The sequence below is a fragment of the Phocoena sinus genome, chromosome 17 (genome assembly GCF_008692025.1).
Source record: "Phocoena sinus isolate mPhoSin1 chromosome 17, mPhoSin1.pri, whole genome shotgun sequence".
NCBI lineage: Eukaryota > Metazoa > Chordata > Mammalia > Artiodactyla > Phocoenidae > Phocoena > Phocoena sinus.
The window spans coordinates 82,264-105,924 of NC_045779.1; the positions used below are offsets into that span (position 1 = coordinate 82,264).

Genomic DNA, 23,661 nt, shown 5'->3' on the forward strand with positions numbered 1-23,661 from the left:
TATTAATTGCGATTTTCCTTCCCAACTTTTCGTTTTTGTTGGCGTTAATCATTTGGGTTTTTGTTTGCCTAGTTTTACTTATCATGAATAAAACTCTTAATTTTACTTATCATGAATAATACTCTGATTTTTCACCATTGTTCAGTTCTCCCATTAAGATTTTCACACATAGCAGGCATTCTACTAGTTCTTTAAAAAAAGTTTAAAAAATATTTTATTGAAGTATAGTTGATTTACAGTGTTGTGTTAATTTCTGCTGTATAGTAAAGTGATTCAGTTATATGTATTCTTTTTCATGTTCTTTTCCATTATGGTTTATCACAAGATACTGAATAGAGTTCCCTGTGCTCTGCAGTAGGACCTTGTTGTTTATCCATCCTATATGTAATAGTTTGCACCTGCTAATCCCAAACTCCCAATCCTTCCCTCCCCCACCCCTCCCCCTTGGCAACCACAGGTCTGTCCTCTATGTTTGTGAGTCTGTTTCTGTTTTGTAGATATGTTCATTTGTGTCATAGTTCGGATTCCACCTATAAGTGATATCATATGGTATTTGTCTTTGTCTGACTTACTTCACTTAGCATGATAATCTCTAGGTCCATCCATGTAGCTGCAAATGGCATTATTTCATTCTTTCTTATGGCTGAGTAGTGTTCCATTGTAATTATATACCACATCTTCTTTATCCTTTCAGCATTCTATTCGTTTTGTTTTTATGGAGAACTGTTTCCCACAACCTCCTAGCCGCTCTGATTTCAACTCAGAGGCCTCTGTGCTTTGTGAATGTAGCCACCCTTTAGTCACCCTTCACCGTCTTTGGGGGGAATTCCCTTCACCTTGCTCCTGCATGAAGCAACTTTATCCTGGACTCCTCTTTCTTGGTTGTTACTCTCATTTTGATTGAGCACATCTTCCAGTAGCTTCCAGGAAAGGATTTATGGAAGATAATTTTTTGAGACTTGTCATGTCAGAAGATGCATTCATCACACTTTAACGTGTGATTGAAAATTTATACAGAATTTTAGGTTGGAAATTATTTTTCTTTAGAATTTTGAAGGCATTGCTTCATTGTCTTCTAGTTCCAGAGTTGCTATCAAGAAGCCTGAAGCTCTTCTCACTCTTGATCTTTTAAGTTTTTCTTATTCCTTGTTTTAAACTGTTTGATTGTGGTATGCCTGTAGGTGTGGCTTTCTGCTTGGAGTTCGTCAAGCTTCTTGGATCTGTGGTTTGTCTGGGATCCCCAAGCTCACTTCTGGGTTCAGTGATTTGCTAGGAAGACACTCAGAACTTAGCATACAGTCATACTCACAGCTATGATTTATTACAGTGAAAAGATACAAAAGGAAAATCAGCACTCTTCCAAGAGTCTTTTTCCAGTGGAGTCATACAGGGGATGCTTAACTGCTCCAGCAGAGAGTTTTGACAGTATATGTGCAGTGTTGTCTGCCGGGGGTGCTCATCGGTGACTCAGTGCCAACGGTTTTTATCAGGGGAGCTCTCTGCCTCACATGTGCCAGAATTTCAGTTTTCAGGATGGAAAACAGGTATTCAACATAAGCCATATAGTTTGCACAGGTTAGGCACAGGGAGATACTCTTATCATTAGGGAATGGTGGGAATCATCCTGAAATCTAAGTTCCCAGAGGTAGGCAAGGACCAACATTGTAAGCGGGGCTTTCTAGGAATACCTGTCTCAGGTCTGCTAAGTTAACTCTCCTCTTCACATGGATTCAAAGGTTTCATCACATTTGGAGAGTTTTTTGCCTTTATTCAACACTTTTTTTTCTGACTCCCTTTTCCTTTCCTTCTGTGATTCAAATTATACGTATGTTATTTAGGCTCCTTGATGTTGCATCATGTATTATCGACACTGTGCTCATTTTTTCCCCTCTCTGTTTCATTTTGAGTCGTTTCTATTGCTATACCTTCAAGTTTGATAATCTTTTCTTCCTGTAGTGTCTAATCTGCTGTTAATACTATCCAGTGTATTTGTCAGCTCTAAAAGTTTGATATGTCATTTTATCTTGTCCATGTCTCTTCTTAACACGATCATACATTTGTCTGTGTTTTGAACATGAAGAGTATAATAGTTGTTTTAACGGCTTTTTTGGTAAATCTGTCATCTGTGTAATTTCTGTGTCTGTTTCTATTGATTGGTATTTCTTTTCATTATGGGTTGTATTTTTCTGCTTCTTTACATGCCTGGAAATTTTTGAGTAGATACCAAATATTTTGAATTCTATGTTGTTGGGTGCTGGATTTTTAAAAAAAATTATTTTAATTTTGGCTTTGTTCTGTGGTGCAGTTACCTGGAAACAGTTTCATCCTTTTAGGTGTTGCTTTATGATTTATTAGGTGGGTCTGGGGAAGTAGACAGTCTTATATCCCACTACTGAAGCAAGACCTTCCTGAGGTCTGTGTAATTCTCTGAATTATGGGTTTTTTCCAGTCAGGTTAACGGTTACGGTTTCCTGACCCTGTGTGAATAGTGGGCACTGTTCTTCTAATACTTCCAAATGGTTCTTTCGCTGGTCCAGTGTTGTTTCTTTATATGCACATGCTGATCAGTACTCTTCTGTACACTTGAGGGGGATGATTGGGGTTCTCTGTGCAACTCTGGCTTTTCTGGTACTCTGTGCTATGAACTCTAGCTGCTTTTGTCTCCATGGACTCTCAGCTCTGTCTCTTCAACTCAGGGAGCTCACCAGGTTCCACCTCAGTTCTCCCTCCCTACTGTGTGGTTTGGAAATTCTCTCAAGAAAGTAAGCTGGGGCAATTATAGAGCTCAGTTCGTTGTTTCCCAGCTTTCAGGGGTTAGTGTTCTTCTTGCCTGATGTCCCATGTCTTGAAAACCATTGTTTCAAGTATTTTGTCTCTTTTCTTTTCTTTTCTTTTTGATTGTTTCAGGCAGGAGGATAAGTCCATTCCCTGTTATTCCATCATGGCCATCGACCTGATCTTTCCAGGCAGTCGAGCACATGAAAAGGTGCTCATCATCATTAGTCATTAGGGACATGCAAATCAAAACCATAATGAGATCTTACTATGTACCCATTAGTATGGCTCTTACCCATAAATGGGAAAAAAAGTGTTGAGGATGTGGAGAAATTGGAACCCTTGTGCACTACTGGTGGGAATGTAAAGTGATGCAGCCACTGTGGAGAACAGTTCGGTGGTTTCTCAAAAGTTAAAAATAGAATTACCATATGACCTAGTAATTTTGCTTCTGGACATATACCCAGAAGAATTGAAAGCAGGGACTCAGACACTTGTACACTGATGTTCATAGCAGCATTATTCACAATGGCCAAATGGTGGAAACAACCCAGATATCCATCAACAGATGAACGAATAAACAAAATGTGTGTGTATGTATATTGTCTACTAAAGAAATATTCACAGCATAAAAGTTGAGAGTTATGTTTTATTCGGCACGAATTTTTAGGACTTCAAGCCCGGGAGGCAGCATCTCAGGTAACCCTGAGAGAACTGCTCCGAGGAGGCGAGGCGGGGAGCCTGGTTATATCGGAGTTTTGCAACCAAGGGCAGGTGGTTAGAACGTCAAAAGATTATTTTTAATTGAAGTAAACTAGGCATCTCATGTTAAGGAATTTAACACTTTTCTATGTATGGGAAGATGAAAGAGTCTGGGCACACTGAAATCGTTCCTTTGATATATACCTCAGCTGTCTGGGGCCAGTATCCTGTGTTTTCATATCCTGAGTTCCCTCAGGGCTCACCACCTCACCGTAGGCTGGTGGCTGCAATCACTGATGACTGTGACATCTTTTGTTTACTGATATGCAGTCAGTATTCCATTTCTCAACATGTATGTATGTATATTTTTGTATATATATCTACATATATGTATATGTATGTATATATGTATGTTACTGAACCAAACTTGGGTCTACTTGCCCACGTGTACTAAAGCCAATCTATTGACACTGGCTTGTGGTGAGGGAAAGTACAGTGTTTATTGCATGGCGCCCCAACATGGGGCTGAGCAAGGAGAACAGGTGGCTCACGCTCAAAAGACCCAGACTCCCCAAAGGCTTTCGGGGAAAAGTTTTTAAAGACAGGGTGAGCGAGAGGGTTGCAGGGTGCCCGATCAGCTTGTGGACATTTTTCTGATTGGTTGGTGGTGAAGTAATCAGGAGTCACCGTCATCAACCTTCCGGTTCCGTCCAGTCTGGGGCCTGTGTGCTTGTGGTCAGCATGCAGCTCACTTATTCCACCTGGTGGGGGTTTCAGTGTCAGCAGCACAGGTCAAGGACATGGCTCAGCATGTTATCTATAGCTGATGCGGAAGAACTAAAGGCCCTTCACTTTGTTTAATGGCTAAACTATTATTATTTTATCTTGCCTGACAGTTTTGCTTTGTTTCTTCGTTATCTCACATCTCGAATTAAATTTGTTCTTTGGAACTTGGGGAAGTCCTAGGAGGCTAAAGCTTTCCTACAAACAAGAGGCCGGGTACTCAGCAGTGTCCTGCTCTGTTTCGCGTACAGCAGGCTATTATTCAGCATTCAGAAGGAATGAAATTCTGATACATGGTACAATGTGGATGAAACTTGAAAACATTAAGCTATGTAAATTTTTTTTTTTTTTTTTTTTTTTTGCGGTACGTGGGCCTCTCACCTTTGCAGCCTCTCCCGTTGCGGAGCACAGGCTCCGGACGCGCAGGCCCAGCGGCCATGGCTCACAGGCCCAGCCACTCCGCGGCATGTGGGATCCTACCGGACCGGGGCACGAACCCGTGTCCCCTGTATCGGTAGGCGGACTCCCAACCGCTGCGACACCAGGGAAGCCCTATGTAGATTTTTTTCTTGGCTTGTTTTTAGGGGGAATACTCTGTCACTTAAGGATATACTTATCCTTTGAAAGCTGCTGTAAATAACCACTTCTGAAGGACTGTAATGCTGCATGGTAGAGATGCCGGGTGGTAGACTGAGTTTACTAACTCAGCAAACTCTTGCATACAGGTTTTGTAGTGCTTGCAATTCAAGTTTATACCTTGTTAAAATTACAAATTACAGTATGACACAGACTTTTCAGGGTTGCTCTTGAATAATAGAGTTGAGTTATAAGAAGTGAGTGGCAAGCCTCCATAGTTCTCCAAAAGTGTGTCTCTGGGTGGTAGGGTTATTGGAGAAGTTTATTTTCTTTTTTGCTATATTTATTTCATAAATAAAAAAACAAAAGCACAACAGTCATTGGTTTTTCCCTCAAGGAAGACAGAGAATCAAATCACGTATAGTGAACATGTACTGGGCCTTACATTGTACTAATTGCTTTATGTAAGTGTATTAGTCCCTTTGAGCTGCTGTAGCAAAAATACTACAGACTGGGTGGCTTAAGCAACAGAAATTTATTTCTGACAGTTTTGGAGGCTGGGAAGTTCCGCCATCTAGGAGCCAGCGGATACGGTTTCTGTTGAGGATCCATAGCTGTCTTCTCACTGTGTCCTCAAATGATGGAGTGGGCGAGGGGTCTCCCTGGGGCCTTTTAATAAGGGCATTAATCCCATTCAGGAGGGCTACACCTAAAGGCTTCACTTCCAAATACCATCACATTGGGGATTAGGTTTCAACATGCAGTTTATGGCAGTACATTTTCCATTTGAGCCTTAAAACAATCTTGTGAAGTCAATGCTGTTATGCCCAATTTTCAGACAGGAAGCTGTTAGAAAATTATGTGACTGTGGCCAAGTTATGTAGTAAACAAGGCAGCTGTGAAACCTTGCAACAGAAGTATTCAGGTGTTGTTTGATTGCCCCAGAATCTACATAGATTGCTTTCTTATGTTGGAAGAAGCTTGCGCATGGGCAGAACTTTGAAAGATACGGTCATAGAAAAGAGAAGATCTTGGCTTACTTTGTATTTAAAAATTCAAGACTTCTCTATGTAGTTTCTCATCAAGTACATTTGTCTTTATTAATAGTCATGTATGTTAAAAATATAACATACTACGTTGTCATTGAAAAGTGACTCAAAAAATGGATTTCTCCGAGCAGGCATTGGGAGGCATTCCTATAATGTGGGAATTGTGGTTTGCCTAATCATAGCAGTGTTCTCTAGACCTTAACTCCTGCCTCCTTTTCTTCCTTTCTTTCCTCATACAGGTACAAAGATTCAATTATTTTCCTTATTTCCTTCAAGCTGCTAACTCTTAAATCTTTTTCTAATGCTCTTGCTGTCCTGAATTCCATGGGGGTTTCCAGCTGCCTGATGACATCTTTGTGTGGATGTCCTAAGGTTACTGCAAGTCTAAGAGTCCGAAGTCCTGTCCCTCTTCCTTTTAACCCAGGCTCATCCTCTTCATGCGTTTTTGGTCCTAGTTCATCGTTTTTCTTTTTCACTGCCCGAATCTATTCATTATCAGGTCATGCAGATTTGGCCTCAAAACCACAGCATCCCCACCACTTCTGCCCTAAATTGGGCCCTTTCATCTGTTGTCCGTTTTGTTTCAGTTGCTTCATAACTGATTTCTTAGCTTACATCTTTTTGTTAGATTCATCTTAATAAACATTATGACCTTATCATTCACTTATTGAAACACTTTTCAATGGTACCCCATTGGCTGAAAGTCAAGGTCCATGTAACTTGACCTTTACAGTTTAGCCTCAGGCCCTTAAAATGAATGAGGTGGAGTATATACTATATGATTGTCTTTATATAAAATTCTAAAAAGTGCAGATGATTCTATAGTGAGAAAGCAGGTCAGTGGTTTATTGGGAATGAGGGTGGAGGAGACGGATGGATTACAATGGGACATGAGGAAAGTTCTGGGGGTGATGGAAATGTTTATCTTGATAATGGTAATATTTTCACAGGAGTGTACATATGTCAAAACATTGAATAAATATGTGTAGTTTAGTGTGCGTAAGTTTTATACTTCATTAAAATTGATAAAACATTTTGTAAAGTATAAGAAAGATGTAGGTCTATGTGCTTATGAAATAATACTCAAAATACTTTGTTAAATGACAAAAACAGGATATAGAATACTTGTGTAGAAAAATGGAAAGAATGTATGTTTATATGGACTGTCTCTGGATTGAGGAAACTTTTTTCTTGTATGCTGTTTTAAATTTTGAACCATGTACATATATTGCTTGCATTAAAAAAATTTTTAAAGGACAGTTTACGCTTCTATCCAGAATATAGTGAGAAATTCTACAGAACAGTAAAGAAAAGATAAATAGCCCAGTTGAAAATCAGGTGAAGGATAGGAAAGGGAAACCTGAATGACTAATGAGCATGTGAAAAGATGCTCAGTGTCACTAGTTGTATGAGAAGTGCAAATTAAAAATGAGATACTACATTTTCATCAGATTGCCAAAAAAAAAAGTCTGACAGTGCCTAATGTCAGGAGTGTGGATCGATAGGAATAGTTGCTGTTGGAATGTAAATTGGTACAGCCATTAGTAAAGCTGAAGATGTTCATATTTTATCACCCCACAATTTTGTCTTAGATAAATACCCTTGATTTTTTTCAAAATGGCTTATGACCCGTCAGTGGCTGCTGTAATTGATTCAATGACTTAAAAATAGAGTGGAATAAAATAGACTACATTAGAATGTATGACAGTAAGAGTATTTTTTGTGAAACTTTAGGTTCAGATTTATTAGTATACATGTGTTGGATCACAATATGAATGTATGTTTTACTGTGGTTCTTGACCAAAAAGTTTGAAAGCCACTGTTCAGAGAAGTTTTCACATATGCCCAAAGAAGATATGTACAAGAATATATGTTCAAGGACATTTATTTTAGTATTGTTTATAAGAGAAAGAAACGTAGGAAAGTAACCTAATTTTCTGTGAACACATGCAAATTGTGGTACATTTGTATAGTGGAGAGCTGTAGCTACCATCATGGTTAATGCTGAGGAAGTTAGCCAGCTTGCCGAAGGCTATGTGTAGTTTGATGCTACATTACTTGAAGTTTACAAACATGCAGAACTGTAGTTCATACTGATAACGGGACAACCTTGGAGAAGAGGGAGGTTTTCGCTAGATGCATTTTTCAATCCTAAGGTAAGGTCACTTTGCACCATCATTCCCTACAGCGCAGTTATGGAAATGGGCTTGTACTGTACTTGTGTCTGTACTGGGACCATGCTTCCCATGGGCTGGTCCCAGCCATTGACTGAATATGCCAGGGTTGTGACAACAGTCACACAGAACCGCTCAAGGGATGACTTTGAATTGAAGACAGCATCAGCCAAGCTAAAATCTCCTAGAGCTGCAATGCAGTCAGAGACTCTTCTACCCCGTTCTCTTTCCTTCTCCTCCTCCTTTCATAGTTGTCAGACCTGCATTGTTGTCTTAAAGTTCTCCTTGACTCCTGCTTTCTCCCCTTTGTCCTTCACAGGTGTTTCCTCCAATAAATCTCTTCTGTAGCTGTTGCTGTCTTGGCATCTACCTTTCAAGAGACTTTAACTCATATATCTGCATACCCTCTGCCCAGTATCTTGCAGTCACATCAGCAGTTATTTCCTAATACTTCCCTATACTGATACCTAAAGCCATTCTCTTCTGTTCATTGAATATTTCAAGGAGGTCGAAAGAAGTAAAATGCGATGTGCAGTTTTTGTAGACTTGCCTCTACTTAACGATTGTTTGTCTTTGAATTTCTGTAGCAGCATGCCCTGAGAACATCTGGTGGTGAAGTGGGCCGGTGAGCCTGGGAAGGGATGGCAGCCAATCAAGGCATCAATATCAACAAGTTACCATTGTGGGTAACTTAGTACTGCCGGAAACCTCCGGAAGCATCAGAATTATCCCACCAGAGGGGCAGGGAAGCTGGGGTATTTATGTACAGATGCCTTCATTCCTTGGCTGAGGGCTGCTCCATGGTGGAGTTGGGGGATAGGAGTTTTTCCTAATTTTTACAGACTACTGAACAGGTGGAAAAAACGGGTTCCAGCAGCCAGATGAAGCCCTGATGCAAAGAAATCGGGGTGTTGGAAGTTGGAAATAGGGCCAGCATCACTGAAGACATAGGGGAGGAGTTGGGCGTTGACAGGGTCAGCTACAGTGTTAAAATGAGCCATGCACATTGATTAACACGGAGGGGGAAGACTTATACCATAATTAGGAATCAGGTTTCTTCAGAAACAAAACCTCCCTTATATAACTCATGAGGCTATTACTTTTGCCTCTCATGCATGCTTGTAGAAATGGAACATATGGGGGGTGGGAGGATACTTACTCTACAGAAGAACTGTATTTTAACTGAGTGGGAAGCCTTGATGGTAATTCAGGTCTATCTTGAATTCCTTTCCCTGGGCGGAGTGAGGGATGTTTTTGAACTAGGAAACATACGCCTGTAAGCTTGATTCCACCAGTTCTCTGGAATAGAGTTCTACTAGTCCTACGTAAAGGTGACTGAACTCATAACAACAGCAGCAGCTAATATTGTGAGTGCTTCTGATGTGGGGCTCTCCTCTAAGTGCTTTGCTATATACATTAGCTTATTTAAACCTCACCATAACTCCGTGAGCTGGGAGCTGTTATCATTCCTGTTTTCCAGATGAGGATTCTAAAGCACGGAGAGATTAAGTAATTTTCCTGTGGCTGTAAGTGACTGAACCTAGATTCTAACTCAGGCACTCTGGCTTCAGAGCTCTGGTCCTGACGTTGTTACAGTGTCAATTATAGTAGTAGCAATGATAACATTAATAACAATACAGTAACCCTGAGTTATTACTATATGCCAGGCCCTTTGGTAAGTGCTGATCCTGTTGTGTAGATGTAGTTATTAGCCCCATTTTACAGATGAGGGAATCGAGACATAGCCAGTAGATAGCAGAATGAGGTTCCAACTAATGTAGTCTGATCCCAAATTCTCTTAATTACTTATGTTGTTTTTCTTGCAATATAGCATACTTACATAACTTGGAAGAAAAGCATGATGAAAATCAAAGACCATAACTTCTGTTTCTAATGTTGCCCTTTAGGACATTTGACAAATGTGGTTGATTACTGGTGTTGCTTCCTATTATTGTTCAGTATTGCTGTCTGGGTTTTCAATTTATGTGTCTTTCAAGAACCATTCCTATAGAGGGCAGCAGAGATGCAGCAGTGGGTTTTCTATGGGTTTCACATTTTTCAGGAAGTGTGAAGAAAATTGGATTTAGGTGAGCTTTGTTATGTAATTCTCTTGTACTTTATGTAGTGAGTCCTATGCAAATACAGGCTTGCAGACTTCATAAATGTCAGATAACCCGAGTGAGGTTTGGGTTTTTGTTGAAGATGTGCAATAGAAGCTGGGTGGCTCAAACAAGATCTGAAAGCTGTAGTTTTAAGAGAAAGCAAATTTGTTTTTCAAATTTGAAATATGGATTCATTGTTATAAAACAGATGTTTTCTTTGTACTCTTAACAATAGGGGCAGAACAGATGATTCAGTATCTCACAGAATATGGAATATGGAAAAGTTTTAACAAAATTAGAATAAGCAAACTTTTATATTCTTACATGGGAGGATATTGAGAAAGTGATCTGGCAAACTTCAAAAATATTTGTAAATTTAATGAGCATATTTGTAATTCTTTATATTTGTACGAAAGTTTGAAAGTAATACATTTAATTTCACTTTTAATCATTTTTAACGATGAATTAGAATAAAATGATATGACTAAATATGTACTAATTGTTAATGTCTGAGAACTGTCCAATGTATACAACATGTATAGAGTTGAAATAATTTAATCAAGACCAAAAGCACACATTTTAGAAACCCTCTCTAAAATATAATTATGTTTGTATAAAAATGATAATTTAGTGCTTGTAAAGGGAAATATATGGAGTTTTTAGTCTTGATTTTGTTTGATTATATTTTAAAGATTTCATTGTAGAAACATTACACTTAAGAAACAAATTCATACTCCAGTGTGTTCTTGTGGTAAAAAAAGGAGGACCCTTAGGAGTTGTATTGAGGAGCAGGTATCTTTTTTTGTTGTTACTTAATATTACAATTTTATGTGCATATATCTGTGATCTATCTGTTCATGATCTGATAACATTATAGCATATTTTGGCTTTTATTCTCTTTAAGACAGTGAGTATGTGCCAATATCATTTGTAGCATCTGTTTCAGAACTTAACATCCTTATTTTTCCACATCTCCCTTCTTAATTGGCTAAACTTGAGCTTATGACATAGCAGGACAGGGACTTCGTCATTTTTTTTTTTTTTTTTTACTATAAATCCTCCTCCTATTTCGCTGTCACCTTGTCATCCCATTTCCCTTCATTTTCCTTTCATTGCCCAAATTCATCTGTTTTCTGGTATAAGAAGGAGCAGAATAGAAAAAGGACTGCTGTAGGAATTAATATTACGCCTGTATAAATTTAAAAATAGTGAGTCATCATAGCGTGACTTTTATAGTCCTCTAGTTTTCTAATTAAAAAAAAAATCCTTAGGAGTTCCACTTTCAATAATGACAGAGCAGCATGTGTCAGATTACTTTTCTTGCAAATAACAGTGACAAATTCTGGACATACAAAGTGTATTAAATGTATTTTTGAAATAGAGTTTATAAAAATATAAAAAGAATATAAAAATATTTGAAGACACAGTAGAAGGGGAAGACAGCTTGCAGAAACTGGAGGGGTTGACACTTTGAAGATGAGAATGGCACAAATCAGGAGAGTTTTTCATTTTTCACTGCTTTTCACCCAAGGGCAGGCCCCCATCAGTGTTGTTCAGGGTGGCTAAACTTGGATAGAAATCACAACACAGAGTTTGGGGTGGCTGCAGGAGCTTAAAAGTTAGTGTAAAGTAGAACCTCCCAGCGAGAACCACAAATGCATATAAATCTTACAGGATATAAGAACTACACAGATTTCAGTCGCTTTCCACCACATGGGAGAAAGCAGTGTGCAGAGTGAGTACAGCCGAGTTAACTGACATTTTAGCAAAAAAGTAAATACTCCTCAGAAGAGCATAATAGAATCCAGAGTCTAAAATAGTCACTAATAATGACCAGGATACACTCCACATTTATTAGACAAACATAGACACATACACATGTAAACCCAGAAACATGTGACTTATACTTAAGTGAAAAGGCAATTAATTGAGACAGACCCTGATATGACTTATATATTAGAATTAGCAAGTCTTGTAATTCTGTTCTGGGACATAAAGAAAAATATGCACATGATGAATGCACAGACCAAAAAACTTAGCAGAAAAATAGGAATTGGAAAAAAGGAACCAAATGAAAATCCTGTAATTAAATGTACAATACCTGAAATAAAACTTCCATTAGATGGGATTACAGAAGATTGGTAAAAAATAAAAGTCAGTGATCTTGATAGATCAGTGGAAATTACTCAATCTGAAAAAGTGGAAAAGGAGATTTTAGAAAATGAAGCTAGTCTCAGTGACTGGTAGGACAATGTAAAAAGGTCCAACAACACATGTTTAATGGAGTCCTTAAAGTGGCAGAGAGGAAAAATTGGAGCAAAAATTTTTGGAAAAATGATGGCTGATAATTTCCCCAAATTGGGGAAAGGCATATATTTACATATTCAAGATGCTCAGTGAATTTCAAACAAGATAAATACAAGAAAATACATTTAGTCACTTCATAGTCAAGATGTTGAAAATGATAGAGGAAATATCTTGAAAGCATCCTGAGAAATGGTACAGTATAACAAATGGTCTCTACTACTTATCAGAAACAGTGCAGGCCAGCAGGCTACAGAACACGTTTAACGTGCTGGAAAAACAAAAGTCAACCCCAAATTCTATAATCAGTGAAAATAATCATTCAAGAATGAAGGCAGAGACCTTCAAGATGGAGGAGTAAGACGTGGAGATCACCTTCCTCCCCACAAATACATCAGAAATACATCTACATGTGGAACAACTCCTACAGAACACCTACTGAACGATGGCAGAAGACCTCAGACTTCCCAAAAGGCAAGAAACTCCCCACATACCTGGGGAGGGCAAAATAAAAAAGATAAAACAGAGACAAAAGAATAGGGACGGGACCTGCACTTTGGGGAGGGAGCTGTGAAGGAGGAGAAGTTTCCACACACTAGGAGGCCCCTTCACTGGCAGAGACGGGGATGGGGTAGGGGGAAGCTTTGGAGCCATGAAGGAGAGCGCAGCAACAAGGGTGCAGAGGACAAAGCGGAGAGATTCCCACACACAGGATCGGTGCCGACCGGCACTCACCAGCCAGAGAGGCTTGTCTGCTCACCAGCCAGGACAGGTGGGGGCTGGGGGCTGAGGCTCGGGCTCTGGAGGTCAGATCCTAAAGAGAGGACTGGGATTGGATGCGTGAACACAGCCTGAAGGGGGCTAGTGCACCATAGCTAGCCGGGAGGGAGTCTGGGAAAGAGCCTGGACCTGCCAAAGAGGCAACAGACCATTGTTTTGGGGTGCGCGAGGAGAGGGGATTGAGAGCACCACCTAAATGACCGCGAGCCGTGGCTATCAGCACGGACACCGGAGACAGGCATGAAATGCTAATGCTGCTGCTGCTGCCACAAAGAAGCCTGTGTGCGAGCACAGGTCACATCCACACCTCCCTTCGGGGGAGCCTGTGCAGCCCGCCACTGCCAGGGTCCCGAGATCCAGGGACAACTTGTCTGGGAGAACACACGGCGCACCTCAGGCTGGTGCACCGTTACGTCAGCCTCTGCTGCAGCAGGCTCACCCCACATTCCGTACCCCTCCCTCCCCCCAGCCTGAGTGAGCCAGAGCCCTTGAATCAGCCACTCCTTTAACCCCCTTCTGTCTGGGTGAAGAACAAATGCCCTCAGGCAACCTACATGCAGAGGCGGGACCAAATCCAAAGCTGAGCTCTGGGAGCTGTGAGAACAAAGAAGAGAAAGGGAAATTTCTCCCAGCAGCCTCAGGAGCAGTGGATTAAATCTCCACAGTCAACTTGATGTACCTGCATCTGTGGAATGCCTGAATAGACAATGAATCATCCTAAAAATGAGGCGGTGGACTTTGGGAGCAACTACAGACTTGGGGTTTGCCTTCTGCATCTAATACGTTTCTAGTTTTATGTTTACCTTAGTTTAATACTTAGAGCTTATTATCATTGGTAGATTTGTTTACTGATTTGGGTGCTCTCAATTTTATATATATATATATTTTTTCCTTTTTCTCTTTTTGTGTGTATGTGTATGCTTCTTTATGTGATTTTGTCTGTATAGGTTTGCTTTTATCATTTGTCCTAGGGTTCTGTCTGTTGTTTTTTTTGGGGGGGGGTAGTTTTTAGTGCTTGTTATCATTGGTGGATTTGTTTTTTGGTTTGGTTGCTCTCTTCTTTCTTTCATTTTTTTTTATTTTTAACACTATTTTTTAATTTTTCATTTTAGGAACTTTATTTTATTTTTATATTCATTTTTCTTTCTTTTTTTTTTCCCTCCCTTTTCTACTGAGCCGTGTGGCTGACAGGGTCTTGGTGCCCTGGCAGGGTGTCAGGCTTGAGCCTTTGAGGTGGGAGAGCCGAGTTCAGGACATTGGACCACCAGAGACCTCCCGGGCCCATGTAATATCAATCGGCCACAGCTCTCCCAGAGATCAATCCCAATGCTAAGACCCAGCTCCACTCAATGACAAGCAACCTACAGTGCTGCACACCCTATACCAAACAACTAACAGCCCCACACATTAGCAGAGGCTGCCTAAAATCATAATAAGTTCACAGACACCCCAAAACACATCACCAGACGTGGTCTTGCCCACCAGAAAGACAAGATCCAGCCTCATCCACCAGAACACAGGTACCAGTCCCCTCCACCAGAAAGCCTACCCAACCCACTAAGCCAACCTTACCCACTGTGGGCAGACACCAAAAACAGTGGGAACTACAAACCTGAAGCCTGCAAAAAGAAGACCCCAAACACAGTAAGTTGGGCAAAATGAGAGGACAGAGAAATACGCACCAGATGAAGGAGCAAGGTAAAAACCCACCAGACCAAACAAATGAAGAGGAAATAGGCAGTCTACCTGAAAAAGAGTTCAGAATAATGATAGTAAAGATGATGCAAAATCTTGGAAATAAAATGGATAAAATACAAGAAACATTTAACAAGGACCTAGAAGAACTAAAGAGCAAACAAACAATGATGAACAACACAATAAATGAAATTAAAAATTCTCTAGTAGAAACCAGTAGCAGAGTAACTGAGGCAGAAGAATAGATAAGTGACCTGGAAGATAAAATAGTGGAAATTACTACTACAGAGCAGAATAAAGAAAAAATAATGAAAAGAATTGACAGTCTCAGAGACCTCTGAGACAACATTAAACGCAACAACATTCGAATTATAGGCGTCCCAGAAGAAGAAGAGAAAAAGAAAGGGACTGAGAAAACATTTGAAGAGATTATAGTTGAAAACTTCCCTAATATAGTTGAAAACTTCCCTAATAAAGTTGGAAAAGAAATAGTCAAGTCCAGGAAGTGCAGAGTCCCATACATGATAAATCCAAGGAGAAACACACCAAGACACATATTAATCAAACTATCAAAAATTAAATACAAAGTATTAAAAGCAGCAAGGGAAAAGCAACAAATAACATACAAGGGAATCCCCATAAGGTTAACAGCTGATCTTTCAGCAGAAAGTGTGCAAGCTAGAAGGGAGCGGCAGGACATATTTAAAGTGATGAAAGGGAAAAACCTACAACCAAGATTACTCTACCCGGCAAGGATGTCATTCAGATTCGATGGAGAAATTAAAACCTTTACAGGAAAGCAAAAGCTAAGACAATTCAGCACCACCAAAGCAGCTTTACAGCAAGTGCTAAAGGAACTTCTCTAGGCAGGAAATACAAGAGAAGGAAAAGGCCTACAATAACAAACCCAAAACAGTTAAGAAGATAGTAATAGAAACATACATATCGATAACTACCCTAAATGTAAATGGATTAAATGCTCCAACCAAAAGACATAGACTGGCTGAATGGTTACAAAAACAAGACCCATATATATGTTGTCTACAAGAGACCCACTTCAGACCTAGGGACACATACAAACTGAAAGTGAGGGGATGGAAAAATATATTCCATGCAAATAGAAATCAAAAAAAGGCTGGAGTAGCAATTCCCATATCAGACAAAATAGACTTTAAAGACTATTACAAGAGACAGAGAAGGACGGTACATAATGATCAAGGGATCAATCCAAGAAGAAGATAAAACAATTGTAAATATTTATGCACCCAACATAGGAACACCTCAGTACATAAGGCAAATGCTAACAGCCATAAAAGGGGAAATCGACAGTAACACAATCATAGTAGGGAACTTTAACACCCCACTTTCACCAATGGACATACCATCCCAAAGGAAAGTAAATAAACACACACAAGCTTTAAATTATACATTAAACAAGACGGACTTAATTGATATTTGTAGGACATTCCATCCAAAAACAACAGAAATACACTTTCTTCTCAAGTGCTCATGGAACATTCTCCAGGATAGAGCATATCTTGTGTCACAAATTAAGCCTTGGTAAATTTAAGAAAATGGAAATATCTTTTCCTACCACAACACTGTAAGACTAGATATCAATTACAGGAAAAAAACTGTAAAAAAATACAAGCACATGGAGGCTAAACAATACACTACTAAATAACCAAGAGATCACTGAAGAAATCAAAGAGGAAATTAAAAAATACCTTGAAACAAATAACAATGAAAACATGATAACCCAAAACCTATGGGATGCAGCAAAAGCAGTTCTAAGAAGGAAGTTTATAGTAATGCCATCCTACTTCAGGAAACAAGAAACATCTCAAGTAAACAATCTAACCTTACACCTAAAGCAATTAGAGAAAGAAGAAGGAAAAAGCCCCCAATGTTAGCAGAAGGAAAGAAATACTCAGTTCAGAAATAAATGAAACAGAAATGAAGGAAACAATAGCAAAGAGCAATAAAACTAAAAGCTGGTTCTTTGAGAAGATAAACAAAATTGATAAACCATTAATCAGACTCATCAAGAAAAAAAGGGAGAAGACTCAAATCAACACAATTAGAAATGGAAAGGGAGAAGTTACAACTGACAGTGACTAAATACAAAAGATCATGAGAGATTACTACAAGCAACTGTACACCAATGAAACGAACAGCCTGGAAGAAATGGACAAATTCTTAGAAAAGCACAAGCTTCTGAGACTGAACCAGGAAGAAATAGAAAATATAACTAGTTTGTTAGAGATTGCATTGAATCTGTAGGTTGCTTTGGGTAATGTAGTCATTTTCACAATGTTGATTCTTCCAATCCAAGAACATGGTATCTCTCTCCGTCTGTTTGTATCATTAATTTCTTTCATCAGTGTTTTAGAGTCTTCTGCATACAGGTCTTTTGTCTCCTTAGATAGGTTTGTCCCTAGGTAATTTATTCTTTTTGTTGCAGTGGTAAATGGGAGTGTTTCCTTAATTTCTGTTTCAGATTTTTCATCATTAGTGTGTAGGAATGCAAGAGATTCCTGTGCATTAATTTTGTATCCTGCAACTTTACCAAATACATTGATTAGCTCTAGTAGTTTTCTGGTGGCATCTTTAGGATTCTCTATGTATAGTATCACGTCATCTGCTAATAGTAACAGTTTTACTTCTTCTTTTCCAATTTGTATTCCCTTTATTTCTTTTTCTTCTCTGACTGCTGTGGCTAGGACTTCCAAAGCTATGTTGAATAAGAGTGGTGAGAGTGGACATCCTTGTCTTGTTCCTGGTCTTAGTGGAAATGCTTTCAGTTTTCCACCATTGAGTATGATGCTTGCTGTGGGTTTGTCATATATGGCCTTTATTATGTTGAGGTAGGTTCCCTCTGTGCCCATTTTCTGGAGAGTTTTTTTCATAAATCAGTGTTCAATTCTGTCAAAAGCTTTTTCTGCATCTATTGAAATGACCATATGGTTTTTACTCCTTGATTTGTTAATGTGGTGTATCACATTGATTAATTTGTGTATATTGAAGAATCCTTGCATCCCTGGGATAAATCCCACTTGATCATGGTATATGATCCTTGTAATGGGCTATTGGATTTTGTTTGCTAGTATTTTCTTCAGGATTTTTCCATCTGTGTTCATCAGTGTTAGTGGTCTATAATTTTCATTTTTTGTGATATCTTTTTCTGGTTTTGGTATCAGGGTGATGGTGGCTTTGTAGAATGAATTTGGGAGTGTTTCTCCCTCTGCAATTTTTTGGAAGAGTTTGAGAAGGATTGGTGTTAGCTGTTTTCTAAATGTTTGATAGAAGTAGCCTCTGAAGCCATCTGGTCCTAGACTTCTGTTTTTTGGAAGATTTAAAATTATGGTTTCAATTTCATTACTTGTGGTAGGTCTGTTTATATTTTCTAACTCTTCCTGGATCAGTCTTGGAAAATTGTACCTTTCCAAGAATTTGTCCATTTCTTTGTGGTTGTCCATTTTATTGGCGTATAGCTGTTTGTAGTAGTCTCTTATAATCCTTTGTACTTCCGCAGTGTCAGTTGTGATTTCTCCTTTTTCATTTCTAATTTTATTGATTTGCATCATCTCCCTTGTTTTCTTGATGAGTCAGGCTAAGGGTTTATCAATTTTGTTTATCTTCTCAAAGAACCAGCTTTTAGGTTTATTGATCTTTGGTATTGTTTTCTTCTTTTCTATTTCATTTATTTCTGCTCTGATCTTTATGATTTCTTTCCTTCTACTGACTTTGGGTTTTCTTTGTTCTTTCTCTAGTTGTTTTTTTTTTTTTTTTTAAACATCTTTATTGGGGTATAATTGCTTTACAATGGTGTGTTAGTTTCTGCTTTACAACAAAGTGAATCAGCTATACATATACATATGTTCCCATATGTCTTCCCTCTTGCGTCTCCCTCCCTCCCACTCTCCCCATCCCACCCTTCCAGGCTGTCACAAAGCACCGAGCTAATATCCCTGTGCCTTGCGGCTGCTTCCCCCCAGCTATCTACCTTACTACGTTTGTTAGTGTGTATATGTCCATGACTCTCTCTCGCCCTGTCAAAACTCACCCTTCCCCCTCCCCATATCCTTAAGTCCGTTCTCCAGTAGGTCTGCGTCTTTATTCCTATCTTACCCCTAGGTTCTTCATGACATTTTTTTCCCTTAAATTCCATATATATGTGTTAGCATACGGTATTTGTCTTTTTCTTTCTGACTTACTTCACTCTGTATGACAGATTCTAGGTCTATCCATCTCATTACAAATAGCTCAATTTCATTTCTTTTTAAGGCTGAGTAATATTCCATTGTGTATATGTGCCACATCTTCTTTATCCATTCATCCGATGATGGGCGCTTAGGTTGTTTCCATGTCCTGGCTATTGTAAATAGAGCTGCAATGAACATTTTGGTACATGACTCTCTTTGAATTTTGGTTTTCTCAGGGTATATGCCAAGTAGTGGGATTGCTGGGTCATATGGTAATTCTATTTGTAGTTTTTTAAGGAACCTCCATACTGTTCTCCACAGTGGCTGAACCAATTCACATTCCCACCAGCAGTGCAAGAGTGTCCCCTTTTCTCCACACCCTCTCCAGCATTTATTGTTTCTTGATTTTTTGATGATGGCCATTCTGACTGGTGTGAGATGATATCTCATTGTAGTTTTGATTTGCATTTCTCTAATGATTAATGATGTTGAGCATTCTTTCATGTGTTTGTTGGCATTCTGTATATCTTCTTTGGAGAAATGTCTATTTAGGTCTTCTGCCCATTTTTGGATGGGGTTGTTTGTTTTTTTGTTATTGAGCTGCATGAGCTGCTTGTAAATTTTGGAGATTAATCCTTTGTCAGTTGCTTCATTTGCAAATGTTTTCTCCCATTCTGAGGGTTGTCTTTTGGTCTTGGTTATGGTCTCCTTTGCTGTGCAAAAGCTTTGAAGTTTCATTAGGTCCCATTTGTTTATTTTTGTTTTTATTTCCATTACTCTAGGAGGTGGGTCAGAAAGGATCTTGCTGTGATTTATGTCATAGAGTGTTCTTCCTATGTTTTCTTCTAAGAGTTTGATAGTTTCTGGCCTTACATTTAGGTCTTTAATCCATTTTGAGCTTATTTTTGTGTATGGTGTTAGGGAGTGATCTAATGTCATACTTTTACATGTACCTGTCCAGTTTTCCCAGCACCATTTATTGAAGAGGCTGTCCTTTCTCCACTGTACATTCCTGCCTCCTTTATCAAAGATAAGGTGTCCATATGTGCGTGGGTTTATCTCTGGGCTTTCTATCCTGTTCCACTGATCTATCTTTCTGTTTTTGTGCCAGTACCATACTGTCTTGATTACTGTTGCTTTGTAATATAGTCTGAAGTCAGGGAGCCTTATTCCTCCAGCTCCTTTTTTCGTTCTCAAGATTGCTTTGGCTATTCGGGGTCTTTTGTGTTTCCATACAAATTGCGAAATTTTTTGTTCTAGTTCTGTGAAAAATGCCAGTGGTAGTTTGATAGGGATTGCATTGAATCTGTAGATTGCTTTGGGTAGTAGAGTCATTTTCACAATGTTGATTCTTCCCATCCAAGAACATGGTATATCTCTCCATCTATTTGTATCATCTTTAATTTCTTTCATCAGTGTCTTATAATTTTCTGCATACAGGTCTTTTGTATCCTTAGGTAGGTTTATTCCTAGATATTTTATTCTTTTTGTTGCAATGGTAAATGGGAGTGTTTTCTTGATTTCACTTTCAGATTTTTCATCATTAGTATATAGGAATGCCATAGATTTCTGTGCATTAATTTTGTATCCTGCTACTTTACCAAATTCATTGATTAGCTCTAGTCGTTTTCTGGTAGCATCTTTAGGATTCTCTATGTATAGTATCATGTCATCTGCAAACAGTGACAGCTTTACTTCTTCTTTTCCGATTTGGATTCCTTTTATTTCCTTTTCTTCTCTGATTGCTGTGGCTAAAACTTCCAAAACTATGTTGAATAAGAGTGGTGAGCGTGGGCAACCTTGTCTTGTTCCTGATCTTAGTGGAAATGCTTTCAGTTTTTCACCATTGAGGATGATGTTTGCTGTGGGCTTGTCATATATGGCTTTTATTATGTTTAGGAAAGTTCCCTCTATGCCTACTTTCTGGAGGGTTTTTATCATAAATGGGTGTTGAATTTTGTCGAAAGCTTTCTCTGCATCTATTGAGATGATCATATGGTTTTTCTCCTTCAATTTGTTAATATAGTTTATCACATTGATAGATTTGCGTATATTGAAGAATCCTTGCATTCCTGGAATAAACCCCACTTGATCATGGTGTATGATCCTTTTAATGTGCTGTTGGATTCTGTTTGCTAGTATTTTGTTGAGGATTTTTGCATCTATGTTCATCAGTGATATTGGCCTGTAGTTTTCTTTCTTTGTGACATCCTTGTCTGGTTTTGGTATCAAGGTGATGGTGGCTTCGTAGAAGGAATTTGGGAGTGTTCCTCCCTCTGCTATATTTTGGAAGAGTTTGAGAAGGATAGGTGTTAGCTCTTCTCTAAACGTTTGATAGAATTCACCTGTGAAGCCATCTGGTCCTGGGCTTTTGTTTGTTGGAAGGTTTTTAATCACAGTTTCAATTTCAGTGCTTGTGATTGGTCTGTTCATATTTTCTATTTCTTCCTGATTCAGTCTTGGCAGGTTGTGCATTTCTAAGAATTTGTCCATTTCTTCCAGATTGTCCATTTTATTGGCATAGAGTTGCTTGTAGTAATCTCTCATGTTTTTTTTATTTCTGCAGTGTCAGTTGTTACTTCTCCTTTCTCATTTCTAATTCTATTGATTTGAGTCTTCTCCCTTTTTTTCTTGATGAGTCTGGCTAGTGGTTTATCTATTTTGTTTATCTTCTCAAAGAACCAGCTTTTAGCTTTATTGATCTTTGCTATTGTTTCCTTCATTTCTTTTTCATTTATTTCTGATCTGATTTTTATGATTTCTTTCCTTCTGCTAGCTTTGGGGTTTTTTTGTTCTTCTTTCTCTAATTGCTTGAGGTGCAAGGTTAGGTTGTTTATTCGAGATGTTTCCTGCTTCTTAAGGTGGGCTTGTATTGCTATAAACTTCCCCCTTAGAACTGCTTTTGCTGCATCCCATAGGTTTTGGGTCGTTGTGTCTCCATTGTCATTTGTTTCTAGGTATTTTTTTATTTCCTCTTTGATTTCTTCAGTGATCACTTCATTATTAAGTAGTGTATTGTTTAGCCTCCATGTGTTTGTATTTTTTACAGATCTTTTCCTGTAATTGATATCTAGTCTCATGGCGTTGTGGTCAGAAAAGATACTTGATACAATTTCAGTTTTCTTAAATTTACCAAGGCTTGATTTGTGACCCAAGATATGATCTATCCTGGAGAATGTTCCATGAGCACTTGAGAAAAATGTGTATTCTGTTGTTTTTGGATGGAGTGTCCTATAAATATCAATTAAGTCCATCTTGTTTAATGTATCATTTAAAGCTTGTGTTTCCTTATTTATTTTCATTTTGGATGATCTGTCCATGGGTGAAAGTGGGGTGTTAAAGTCCCCTACTATGAATGTGTTACTGTTGATCTCCCCTTTTATGGTTGTTAGTATTTGCCTTATGTATTGAGGTGCTCCTATGTTGGGTGCATAAATATTTACAATTGTTATATCTTCTTCTTGGATCGATCCCTTGATCATTATGTAGTGTCCTTCTTTGTCCCTTTTAATAGTCCTTATTTTAAAGTCTATTTTGTCTGATATGAGAATTGCTACTCCAGCTTTCTTTTGGTTTCCATTTGCATGGAATATCTTTTTCCATCCCCTTACTTTCAGTCTGTATGTGTCTCTAGTTCTGAAGTGGGTCTCTTGTAGACAGCATATATAAGGGTCTTGTTTTTGTATCCATTCAGCCAATCTGTGTCTTTTGGTGGGAGCATTTAGTCCATTTACATTTAAGGTAATTATTGATATGTATGTTCCTATTTCCATTTTATATATTGTTTTGGGTTCGCTACTATAGGTCATTTCCTTCTCTTGTGTTTCGTGTCTAGAGAAGTTCCTTTAGCATTTGTTGTAAAGCTGGTTTGGTGGTGCTGAACTCTCTCAGCTTTTGCTTGTCTGTAAAGGTTTTAATTTCTCCATCAAATGTGAATGAGATCCTTGCTGGGTAGAGTAGTCTTGGTTTCAGGCTATTCTCCTTCATCACTTTCAGTATGTCCTGCCACTCCCTTCTGGCTTGTAGGGTTTCTGCTGAGAGATCAGCTGTTAACCTTATGGGGATTCCCTTGTGTGTTATTTGTTGTTTTTCCCTTGCTGCTTTTAATATGCTTTCTTTGTATTTAATTTTTGACAGTTTGATTAATATGTGTCTTGGCGTGTTTCTCCTTGTATTTATCCTGTATGGGACCCTCTGTGCTTCCTGGACTTGATTAACTATTTCCTTTCCCATATTAGGGAAGTTTTCAACTATAATCTCTTCAAATATTTTCTCAGTCCCTTTCTTTCTTTCTTCTTCTTCTGGAACCCCTATAATTCGAATGTTGGTGCGTTTCATGTTGTCCCAGAGGTCTCTGAGACTGTCCTCAGTTCTTTTCATTCTTTTTTCTTTATTCTGCTCTGCAGTAGTTATTTCCACTACTTTATCTTCCAGGTCACTTATCCGTTCTTCTGCCTCAGTTATTCTGCTATTGATCCTATCTAGAGTGATTTTAATTTCATTTATTGCATTGTTC

General features: G+C 38.7%; 1 protein-coding gene across 6 annotated transcripts in view; it reads left to right on the forward strand.

The window, feature by feature from the left end:
• Positions 1 to 23,661, forward strand: part of SPIDR (scaffold protein involved in DNA repair) — a 344,503-nt gene that overhangs the window by 51,250 nt on the left and 269,592 nt on the right. The window lies entirely within an intron of this gene.